Source organism: Protopterus annectens, chromosome 3.part1 (genome assembly GCF_019279795.1).
Source record: "Protopterus annectens isolate FY-2018-M chromosome 3.part1, PAN1.0, whole genome shotgun sequence".
NCBI classification, from domain to species: domain Eukaryota; kingdom Metazoa; phylum Chordata; order Ceratodontiformes; family Protopteridae; genus Protopterus; species Protopterus annectens.
Window position 1 is genome coordinate 900,769,126 of NC_056732.1, and position 12,835 is coordinate 900,781,960.

Sequence of the window (12,835 nt, forward strand, 5' to 3'; positions counted from 1 at the left end):
TTTCTTTAACAATTAATTCCTGAGTATCCTTGACTCCCATGCACCTGCACGTACTATAAAAACTAAATCCAATACTGCTCAATGGCTCACAAAGGAAACTAAGATAAAAATCACACTTAGAAACATAGCCTGGTCCAAATGGCGAACAACTAAAGCCCCCCTCGACCAAGTGAGATATTATTAATTTATAAATTATACAAAAAAAAAAACATTTTGCTAGACAAAATAAAAAACTACTACCAGAACCTCCAATTTAAACACCAGAATAATCCCCAAATGTGTTGGGCAGGTATTAACCAACTTCTTCATCCAGGACAATCTACTACCCCAACCCCATCAAACTACACCCATAAATCCCCAGAAACTGCTGCCACTGCCTTTAATAACTTTTTCACTGAAACTATTCAGTCCTTAGCTAACCAACTTACTCCAACCCACTCTAACTCTACCATTTCTCACCCCCCTTTAATTCCAACCTGTCTCTACCACTTTTATCCAATCCCTTATCAAAATACTAAAACCAACCACCCTTTCTGTTGACCTCCTTCCTGCAGAGTACCTACAAAAAGCTGCCAATGCCATAGCATTCCCCATCTCTAGCCTAATCAATAGAACACTAACCAATGGAACTATCCCCTCAATCTGGAAAATATCCCATGTTATCCCACTCCACAAAGGTGGAAGTTCAACAGAACTATCCAGCTACAGACCCATTGCCATTCTCTCACCACTAGACAAATTAATGGAGAAGTGCGTTCATAAGCAGCTTATGGATTATCTTATTCAGAAAGGTCTGCTTGCCAACTCTCAGCATGGCTTTAGTCCACATCACAGCACCTCCTCTGCCCTCCTTTCTTTTACAAATACCATATTCCAAAATAGGAACAACAACAGGCTATCTTCAGCCCTAATTCTAGACCTGTCAAAGGCCTTTGATATGGTCAAGCATAAATTACTCATCCATTCCCTAAAATCCATTTCCCTAGATAAGCATGCTATTCAGTGGTTCCTATCCTTTCTGAATCGCAGACAACAGGCTGTATTATGGCAGGGCAAACTGTCCCCCCTGCTACCTCTCACCCTTTGTGTCCCTCATGGCTCTATTCTAAGTCCTCTACTCTTTTTTATCTTCATCAACAATCTTCATACTGCCATCCCTGATCTAACCTGCATTCAATATGCAGATGATTCTATCCTGATCTGTACGGCCTCCTCCCCTTTAGACCTGCAAACCTTAACACAAAACACATTTAACACAGTTGAAAATTGGCTCTCTAATCACAGTCTGTTGTTAAATCCCAACAAAACTAAACTGCTCCTCTTTACCACACCAGTAGATCCACCCAGTTTTTCTTCTCCATAACATCCAACAACGGTACCTCTATTTCTCCAGATGACCATACTAAGCTTGTAGGAGTAATAGTGGACAATCATCTCAAATTTGATCTGCATATCAATAAAACTATAAAAAACATTAATAAGAAGCTTGGCTCATTATATAGAAGCAAACCTTTTCTAACTCCATTAGCTAGGACTGCAATTGCCCATTCACACCTACTCTCTACCCTTGTATATGCCTCCCCCATACTCTCCAATTTGAGCAACACTGAACTTAGTAAGCTCTCTCACTGTTACAATATTGCCAGATTTGCCATAGGCTCAACATATAGGACACATCACTGTCAAAACCTCAGTCTTCTCGGGTGGCTAGAGCTACCTAACCTACTTCTGCTCAATCATCTTATAGTAGCACACAAAATTCTGTACCACCCTGAAAATACTCCAGCACTCAAAAATATCATAAAGCCATACAGTAATTCAAGGAAACTATGATCATCCAATAAACTGTTGGTCCAAACCCACAGAACCATTAATTCAGCCGGCGACTCTCTGTTTGCCAACGTCATTGGTAAAACTTGGAATTCACTTCCATCTAACCTTACCCTCGAACCTTCTTTAAGTCTCTTCAAAAAAGGCCTCAAACAGTATTTTAATGAGCACTGGCTTTGTCCCTGTACTAACCTTGATTAATCACTAGTTATTCAATGCCTTATTTAATTAATATTGTACGCATATCTTGCTCATAATAGCTTGCTGCAACCCGTTGTTTTTGTATACTATTACACACTGTGTATATTGTGAGTACCTACTAGAGGGCTTTGTAAATATGTTTGACTCATATCTATGTTCTATCTGTGTTATCTGGAGCTTTTCTACCTGGGCCTCTGCTGAAAATGGACATCTATTCAGTCGGACCATCCTGGTCAACAAATATAAAACTAATGTAAAATACATAAATAAATAAATTGTACACCTTCCTGTTGTAGACACCATCATGCCCTGCAACTGCCATCCACCACAGTGAGCATTATCATTTGTCAGGACACAGCAGTTCAACCCAACTACAAGAGGATATGATTACTTACTCCAAACAATCTGCTAGCAGAGTATGTGGCTACCAAATTCTCTGTCATGATCCTATGCCATATTTAAGTGCTGTTATTAGCTAACACTGTCCTCTCAACCACTTTCATCAATTAATGACAACTGTGCCTTGTTCATCCTCCACCTTGTATCGTTCAGTTATATCTGATGCATAGCGTGGTGAATCCATTCACTGCTTTGCACATCTTGGCTGTGATAATGCATGTGCCATTTCATTCTGCATTGTCTTTTTCATGTTCCAAAGTTGTGGACCAGATACCAACTCTTCACCATTGACATGATGGATTGCATTGGATTCTACCTCACATGCAGTACAGCAGTAGCCTCTTATTCCTTGACCTGTTCAGACTGCTTTACCACTGCTAATCCTACTACCATGCTAGGGCACTGCGGGAATATTTTTGTATTGCTGCATCTGTTTGCTTAGTGCTATATTATACACCAAGGCACATAGCTCAAAGACTTCACTGCAGGCTTCTTATGCAAATCACAGTGCCCCTTCTGATGAGTCCAGGAATAAGAATCATCCCTTCAGTTGGCCAGACACACAGAGGATGATGTTACACTTCCACACAGGTGAAGTAATATACATTGTCCACCACAGTATGGGTTTTGCAGATGCAAATCATCATCTACAGCACCAAAGCATATCCAACATCGCCAATAACACACACCATTTACATCATAATGTGTCATCTGCTCCTTGCTTGCAAGGTATGAGTGCATCCTGCTCTGTGTAGTTATGTGTACATCATAAAACTGAGTGACCCTGTGTGGGATCCCCCTTCATAATCAGGGGATATAAATTGAATGTGTGCTACTGCCATGGTGATGCAAAGACACAATACATAAAATTATCTCAATATTGCACAATGCCTGGCAGATGAGATACTAGAACTTCTGCCTATTGAAAGATATCAGTCCCATCTAACCAAGAGTGTGTGTGTGTGTGTGTGTGTGTGTGTGTGTGTGTGTGTGTGTGTGTGTGTGTGTGTGTGTGTGTGTGTGTGTGTGTGTGTGTTAAATCTATGGCATCCAATATTTTAGGGAAAAGATCCATGCTGTAAAAGACTTGAATAGTGATAATCCGTTCCTCCATAGTCATATCGAACAAATAAGCTCTTCCATATGCAGTGGCAAGATATCAAGAAACTAATATAATCTATACAGGACTGATGCCTGCATTATGTCTAACATATCCCTTATTATTGACTCAAAGATCCCTGTAGCTAAGAAGATTAATACTATGCATATATCTGTGCTCACTAGGATAAGCATTGCATATATTGCCCTTGATTCCACTTATGGGGAAAAAGCTTGACTAAATCACACATGTTGTCCTCATATACACAGTATTGGTAACCTGCCAGTTGGACTGGTAGATACTAGTATGTGAGGTTCTAAAAGTACCTTCTGTGCTGAAATAGACGGACACAACTTGCTTACAAGTTTTTGCTCTGATTATGGGCACTACCACATATTGTTCAATTATAACTTTGGCTACTTCTATCACATCCATATTATATATCAACAATCTTTGGTGTTCTGAAGCAGTTTGAGCCTTGGTGCAATTCACGTGCTTTTTTCATTTCTGATTCATTCTGCCATGCCTGCCATGTCTAGGTATTTACATAATATGTGTACCTTTCTGCATGTGAGCAGAGCCAGATCCAGCGCTAGGCAACCTAGGCAATTGCCTAGGGCTCACTGGCTTGGGGGGGTCATCATTGGCTGGAGAGTTGCTTCAATACTTGATTTTAATTAAACAAAAAAAACCTTAGATTTCTTCTTTAATGACACACTCTCTCTATGTTGTGTCTGTGGTTTGTGCATGCATTCATCTTTAAAAGTGTGGCACATGCACAGCAACATACAAATTTGATTTCTCAAATGCACATTGGACTTTGAACTGCTACACTGTAACCATGAACTGGAGAACTGTTGCACTGCTGCATTTTGGTGTAAGGGTTGTTGTGTTAGTTAATTAACTTGCTCAGGCACAAACTATGTACCTTAGCTACAGAAGACAACACCCTTAATCTTCTACACCAACTACCAGACTGTGCACTTAGACTTCAGAGTTGATTGAAATGTTCTGAAATGGGTGATTTTGCTTTTTATTGCTTCATACATTTTGTTTCAATGTTTAATGGAAAAAATCTTCAAACATCCAGTGGTGCAATTCAATGAATGTGAATTTCAATGAATTTTCAATGAACTTGAGTTTCAATGCATTTTCAAGGAATGTGAACTTTAAGGGAAGAACAGTTTATGTTGCTCATACTAAGTCTGTTTTCAGTGTGCAACTGTTCTGTTTAGCAAATGTCCATCAATGTTTGTGCAATACCATCTGAAAGCACTGTTAGCAGCACAACAGGTCGTATACTTGCTTTTAACGCAGAAGGCTATGGTTTTACTCCCACTCCAGGTAGACAGATTGCTAGCACAGCAGTGCACTTAAAAGGATGCTGGGTGCTGCACTTCGGAGCATGTTGCCCTTTGGATGATATGTCATACAAAGGCCCTATATGTCTGTGTTAGTGGTCGATGCTGTGAGGTCTTTTACATTCAACTGCTCTATTAGGAGGAAGTTCCCCAATGCCCTAGCAAAATTTACCATAGTAGTATAAATACAACCAAGGGTCTCCCCTTAAAAGACACTACTAACCTAGTGGGGCTAACCTTTCCAACAAAGGATATTTAAAGTAAAAGTTTTAAATTAAATCCATATCTCTGCCTTCATTTCAAAAGTAAAGAAAAAAATAGTATGTACACTGACAGCTTTGAGCAGTGTTTATGGTGATTGGTGGAGGTGAGAGGCAAGTAATGTGACACCAACATGTCTCTGAGGGGGATCTGGTCCATTCTCCTGCCTATGGCTCCATTTGACCATGATCTGGCTCTGCATGTGAGTCCTTACTTTTATCTCATTATGTGGTCATTTGCATGCACTGAATACTGTGCTATTTTTGACATTGCTTGTTTGTGCGGTGTCCCCTATACACTGCCACTAGCTGTGCAATTTTTTTACTTTATATTGCATAAAATGTCTATGAGTACCAGACAGATCTTAAAATGATATATATGCTCATCTTTACAATATCATACACCCCTTGACTCACTGCAAACCATGGGCCTTTGTAATGGGACAGCAGCATCACTATGTTTCTCCTCCCAATGCAGTACTAAACTCAGAGCTAATTGCAGCTGTATCATGAATAGGCTAGGCTGCTTATCTTCCTTCATATTAAATAAGTTTCACTTAAAGAAGCAGCAAAAGGTTGACTAAAGAAGCTATCAAGATTGTAACTCACCTGTCTCCTGGGTTGCCTTTTATTGCTCTGACTTCATTGCACATGCACATACTAACTGGCTCCTGCTAACGTAAGCTGAATCAAGTTTATCAGCCCTTGGCCATCTTACTCATACTGAATTTTACAACTGCCCATTCCCTTTGGACAAAGACATAGCTAGGACTGGCAAAGGGTGCATCTGTCCTAGGTGCAGGGTGTCAGGGGATACATTTGGTAGTGCAGTATCAGAATTCAGAAATGAATGTCAATATTACATTTGAGGTCAGGGCTGAAGCACTTTAATGCTCCATGTATGACATTCATACTGTAGCAAACCCCTTGTTATATTGGTGACTTAACTACAGCTTATAAAAGAGTGTTTTACTTTTTACTGCTCAGCTTGGAGCAGAAAATATTTTGTTTGGTCCACAACTTCTAATTAAGGGAGGGGAAGCTTCAGAAAAGGGAGCTGCATGCATTGCCAAAAAAGCTAGCTATGTCTGTACCTTAGGATATATATCCCCACCCCTGATCAGTAATACCATTGTGTCTCAGATACTTCCTCAAGCTGCTATTTTCTGATTTACTGTTTGATAACAAATTTGTCCTAAAATCCGACATAGACATTCTCAGTGTCCTTGTCTTATGTGAGTTCATAATATATTATTATTGATGCTTCAGATATACATATTTCAATTTAGTTCCTTTACACATTTCTGTAAGACTGTAAAGTAAACCAGTTCATTGCTTTAGCAAAACAGACATTTGACTTGTATTTGTGAACACATAACTGCTTTCTTACTTCACAGGTGGCTCCTTTGTAAAATGCCAGAGAAACAGTGTCCCAAAGAATCTTGCTAATGGCTTCATCAGTACTGGCCATTCTGGGGTTGTTGTTTCATTTGGTTAGACTTGCAGGCATGTGTGCTTTTCAACTTTCACTCCATAATGATATTTGTTAAATATCATTATGCAGTGCTGTGAGTAGCTCCTTTATTAACTGTTTTTTTGAGACTAATAGGATGCCAATGATCATTTATGGCCCCAGCCACCCCTACCCCCTCAGCATAGTGAGCTATCTCATGCCTAACTGCTTATTTTTATTTAGGTAGCTCATTGCCTCTTCTGGGCACCTTAGGTTCTCCTCCCAAAGCAGCGGTATTCCCAAAGCTAATCACTGTTGCATCATGAATGGATTAAGTGGATTAGCATCCTTGATATTAAAAAAAGTTTTCACTGAAAGAAGTAACAAAAGACAGACTAAAGAACTTGTAAAGCTTGTCCCTTATCTATCTGTCTTTTGCAGTTCCCATTCACTGCCCTCATTTCACTGCTTATGCAAATACAGCTGTCATAACATATGAGTTGAAGCCCACTTCACTTTCTTCTCAACACCAGTTCCCTAGCACTCCAACTCTAAAATTGATTTTCACCTGTCTCAGCCCTTTTCATTATGGCAATCCTTTCACTTAGACAAACCATAATATCATAAAAACCTGCCAATTAAACAAAAATATATGCCATACTTAAACTTTTATATATATATATATATATATATATATATCTACATGTCTATATATATATATATATATATATATATATATATATATATATATATATATATATATATGTCCCCTTCAGAAGCTTGAGTTTTCAAAAACTTGAAATTCATATTGTTGAGATAACATGACTGAGTTTCTGAAAACTCAAAGCTTTTGAATGAAATCGCAATATGGTGAGGAACAGGGAATTTACCCTTTTCCTCACTGTAGTGTGAACTAGGAGTTGATGTATATAATATGCAGAGGATGTAGGGTGTGCAGGGGGATGGACCTTTGCAAAAATGAAGAAGAGTACATTGTTGTTGTTTTCTGAAGTTCAGCTTTTCAGAAACTCTATAATATTGTCTCGAAAATATGAATTTTGAGTTTCTGAAAACTCGAGCTTTTGACATAGACCCATACATATATATATATATATATATATATATATATATATATATATATATATATATATATATATACACAACTCCAGGCTCCACATCTCTAGACAATTCCTGCTCACCCTTCCTAGCTCATTAACCCCTCTATAACATTACATTTAGCACAACTACTCTCTCAACATAGTTACTAGAACCATTTTCTTTTCTAACTGTAACAACCCCACTGCACTAAACAAACATCAGGACCAACCTATTATCCATATCCTTAACTCACCTTATGTTTTCCTTCCTTACATCCACGACACTATCATGCTACCACATCACTAGCAACAACCTGAACACACAGCTATTATCTTAAACACCACTATCCTTTCAACATCCGTAAAATATTCTATATCTACACCACAGAGCACCCTACTCATATCCTCCAACTCCATTGATAGGAACACAAACCCCTCGTTTCAGGTTACAAATGCACTATAATTTCCAGTATCACATTATCCATTAAGTCACAGTGAAGTCTTCTTTCTATCATGTATAATACTCATTCTACTCCTAATGGGCAGCACTACCCTTGAGTAACCCATGCCTCTATAATCATCTCTTAACTAGTTCAGACCATAATAATGTGCTCTCTTCTAAACATCCATAGCATTAAATTGAATTCAATCAACTAAACTATTTCATTTTAACTGACACATTCTAGCAGTTAGTGAATTATGACTAAAACATGACTTTGCAACACTATGTTCCCTCATACATTTATGCACATAATATGCAACCAGGAATAAGACTAGAAGGAGGTGCATTAGCAATCTGGAAAGATCAGTGACATCCAACAGCCATCACCCAGGTGAACTCTACATCTGATTCTTACTTAGCTGTATTACATTAAGCTTTTCAGCCAGCCAAAAGAAGCTTCTGTTTCTTGAAGTTGCTACCCCTCCTCCATATTCAAACTAAATATACTGATTTCTGCCATTGTTCACAATTCACCAAAATATTGTAGGAGATTTTAATATAAGCTATCTTGGACCATGTGTTTTTGACATCTTTGAGCTCCTAGCTAATGTTGGCATTCAGTACCTTATTAGCACACTCACTAGACCATATCTTAAATCATTCAAGGACTCCACCCTCAGCCTTATTATCAAAGAGTCTCTCACCAATGTCATCAACATATTCTCCCTACCATCTTCAGTCAGTGACCACTACCCAATCTCTGTCAACATATCTAAGTAATCTCTCAGAATCCTCCACATCCTTCAATATTTCAGGCATCAAACAAACAATAACATAAAAAAATTAAATAAAACACTTAGCTTTACTTGACCGGTTACCAGTACAACAACCAATAAGGCAAATGCTTTCCCACCAGAAAGCCCCTGAAAGCTAGTTTGACAACCTCAAAATTAAAACAGCTCATAAAATTTAGAGAAGAAAGCCTGGAAAATGGAAACAAAAGCTCTCAACCAAAACAAAAGGCACCTTCATTAACTTATAATTTATTTTTTTTTTATTTATTTTACATTTGTTAACCGGGGTAGTCCAAATGGATACATGTCCATTTTCAGTGGAGGCCTGGGGAGAAAAGCTCCAAAGATACATATGCCCAGACATACAGACAAATTTCATAATGTATATCAATTATATACAGTGAGAGTATTTAGTTGAGCACACATATTAAGTATATGCCAGTGACATCAACAATGATCAATAGTTGTACAAACAATAATAAAGTAATAATAAAGTATGCTGACTATCAAAATTCACATCATACCTTTGTTGTGGTGTACTAATGCTATGTAGGCCTATCAAGAGGCAATGTGTACAAGGCAATAGTTACAGTAGTATTAGAGTGGGACTGGGGTTAGTCATGTGTGGAGCAGGGACATAGCCATTTGTTGTTTAGATGACTTTTGATAGCATTTTTAAATCTGGATTGGGAAGCTTCCAGGGTTATGGATGAAGGAAGGGAGTTTCAGATTTTAGACATATAAGATGAGTAGAGGGAATCACCTGCATGGTTGTGGGATCTAGTAACTGTTAAAAGTAGCTTGTCTGTGGATCGAAGTTGTCTTGGACAGGAATACTGCTCAGTTAGGTTACTTAAAGAAGGTGTTTTATTTGGTTGGGAGAGCAGCTTGTGAGTGATGATCAGTTGATTATAGATTAGTAAATTTGGCAGTTCAAGCCAGTCCAATTGTTTTAGGTTGTGACAATGATGGGTTCTTAAGGAGCTGTTGTTGGCAAATTTGGCTATCCGATTGTAGCAGGTTGTCATTTTGCTGGTTTCAGTTTTGGATAGACTGGTTAGTATTGGGGATACATAAAGTAATGTTGAAAGAAGGTGGGTATGAGCAGTGGTGGATCTAGCATTATGGGTCAGAAAGGATTTGTGCTTGTATAGACTACCTAGCTTTTTGTGTGTGTTTTTAATAGCCAGATTAATGTGTATGTCAAATTTTAACTTGTTATAAGTGGTAATGCCTAGTAGTTTTGTGTGGAATTCGGGTGAAATAAGGGTACCGTTTTTAGAGTGGATATTGAAGTTGGAGTTAATAGTGGTATTTTGTGAGGGGTGAAATAGCAGGAGCTTGGTCTTTTTGGGGTTAAGAATGAGGCCATTCTCAGTAAGCCAGTTTTCAACTGAGTGGAAATTATCTTGGGTTTTATTGTGTAGTTCTGGCAGGGTAGGAGCACTACATATTATAGTGAAATGGTCTGTGTATTGGATAAGGCTAGTACTATTTGCAGCTGAGTGGAGATAATTTGTGAAAATTGAGAACAGCAAGGGGCCCAGTATAGATCCCAGGGGTACCCCAAGTGTGACTGGTAGAATTGGAGACAAGTTCTTGTTCCACTGTACTGCATGTTGCCTATTGCTGAGATAGTTTTTGAACCAGGAGACTGATTGGTTGTCTAAGCCTAGGTTTGTGATGTGATAGACTAGTTTGTCATGGTTAACCATATCAAAGGCTTTTGATAGGTCTAAGAAAAGGGCTGAAGTAAGTTTACCATTGTTCCTGTTATGGTTTGTGCTATCTGTGAATGCTAATAGAGTTGTGGCTGTGCTATGATCTGGGCAAAAACCATGTTGTGTTTGAGATATGAGTTCTTGATTAATAAGGTGGGACATTAGCTGATGGTGGATACATTTTTCTAATATTTTAGCCAGTGGGGATAGGATTGCAATTGGTCTGTAGTTAGATATGTCATAGGAACTGCCCCCTTTGTGAAGAGGTATAATGTAGGCAGTTTTCCAAATCAGGGGTACTGTGGCTTCAGAGATTGATCTGTTGATTAGTATAGAGACTGGTACAGCTATTTCTGCTGCTGCCAATTTTAAAAATTCATTGGGGAGGGAATCTGCTTCTAGTGTTGTAGGTTTTAACTGGGAGAGCAGTTTTCTTATGTAAGAGGTTGGGGTGGGTTGTAGCTTAAAACTGGGTCTGTGGTTAGAAGTAGGATGATCACCTGTTGCACTAGCAGTGAGATGTTTTTGTGCTAGGGCAAGTACTGTTTCGGTAAAGAATATATTGAAGGATTCAGCTATGTTATCCTTTGTTAATCCTGATGTTGGAGGTGGGGTAATGGTTTTACTGGGGTGTAGTAACTTGTTTAAACCTGCCCAGAATTTCTTAGGATTATTCTTGTGTTGGTTTTGTTGTGTAATAAAGTAGTTTCTCCTGTCTTGCATAACTAGTTTCTTGGTTAGATTTCTAATCTGTTGGTAGGATTGTTGTGTACTAGGGTTTTGGTTGGACCTCCAAGTTATCCAGGCTCTGTTCTTTTATGATATTTTTTGCCTAGTTTCCCTTGTTAACCATGGAATTGTGTTAGCCTTAACTCTGGTAGTTCTTACAAGGGCATGCCTGTTCAATATTTCTAAAAAGGTGGAGCTGAAGTGGTCAATGGGTTTATTTAGGAGTAGGTGATACAATTTAGACCAATTATATAGTTTTAGTTCTTGTGTGAAGTTAGTTGGGTTAAAGTGTTTCTTGTTTCTGATTGTTTGAAGTATTGGGGTTTGGGGGTGGTGGGAGTTATATTTAAGTAGGAAAGTAGTTTGATGGTCACTCAATGAGTCAGGAAGAGTGCCTGCTAAGTAGGGTGTTTTATTTAGTAAGATCCAGTCTAATAGGCTTTCTTTTTTACAATTTTTGACTAGTCTAGTGGGCTGTTTGATTACTTGAGAGAAGATATGTAGGTTGATATGGTTTGTAGGTACTTAGGAGGAGCATGAGAGCCAGTCTATATTAAAGTCTCCTAATACAATGGTCTCTTGAGACATTGACTGAGATAGCCATAGAAGTAATGTCTCCATGGTAGGGATATTATTGCCTGGTGGGATATAGCCTGTTACTAGATTGATTGTTTTTCTGTTACATATCTTGAACCTTGTTGAGAAAATTTCTGTTTTTTTCCAAAGGGGGCATGGTTATCTCAGTTTTAGTTATGGTTAAACTATTCTTGTAAAGTAGGGCAATGCCACCACCCTTTTTCTTTAGTCTTTCTTGCCTAAGGACACTGTATCCTGGTGGTAGGATCTCTGTATCTTTGGTAGATGGTTTTAGCCATGTTTCTGTTATACTGACTATATCTGGGGAATATTGAGAGATTAGAGTGTGTAGTTCATGTATTTTATTGTTTATACTCCTAATATTTAGGTTTAGGAGGAGTAGACTATTTAATGGCCTGGTTTTAAATTGTGTTATGTTGGGAACCTGCTGTGCATTGGTTAGATGATTTGTAACATCAGGTCCTGGGTTTGGGTGGATATCTACAGCATTTAGGAGTTGTTGATGGGTTGTTTGCAATAGTTTCATTTCTTTAGAATGGTTAGGTATTTTTGGGTTGTTATTGATTTGGGGTAGGAGGTGATGGGTTTAAAATGGATATAGCTTATGGCAGTAGTGTTGAATAAGGTGAGGTTTATTGTTAGGGAATAAGTGAATAGGATGGGAGAGATATTGGCAGTAGATGTATGGTTATGGGGGAAGTAGTCCTGTCCTGGGTGGTTGTAGGAAGTGATCTGGTAGGTACTTACTAAGAAGAATAGTAGAGATGATTGCAAGAGGTAATTCTTCATTTTTAAAGATGCTTGTTAATTGTTTGGGTTTATTAGGAGTGATGTGTATAATTGTGTGAGGAG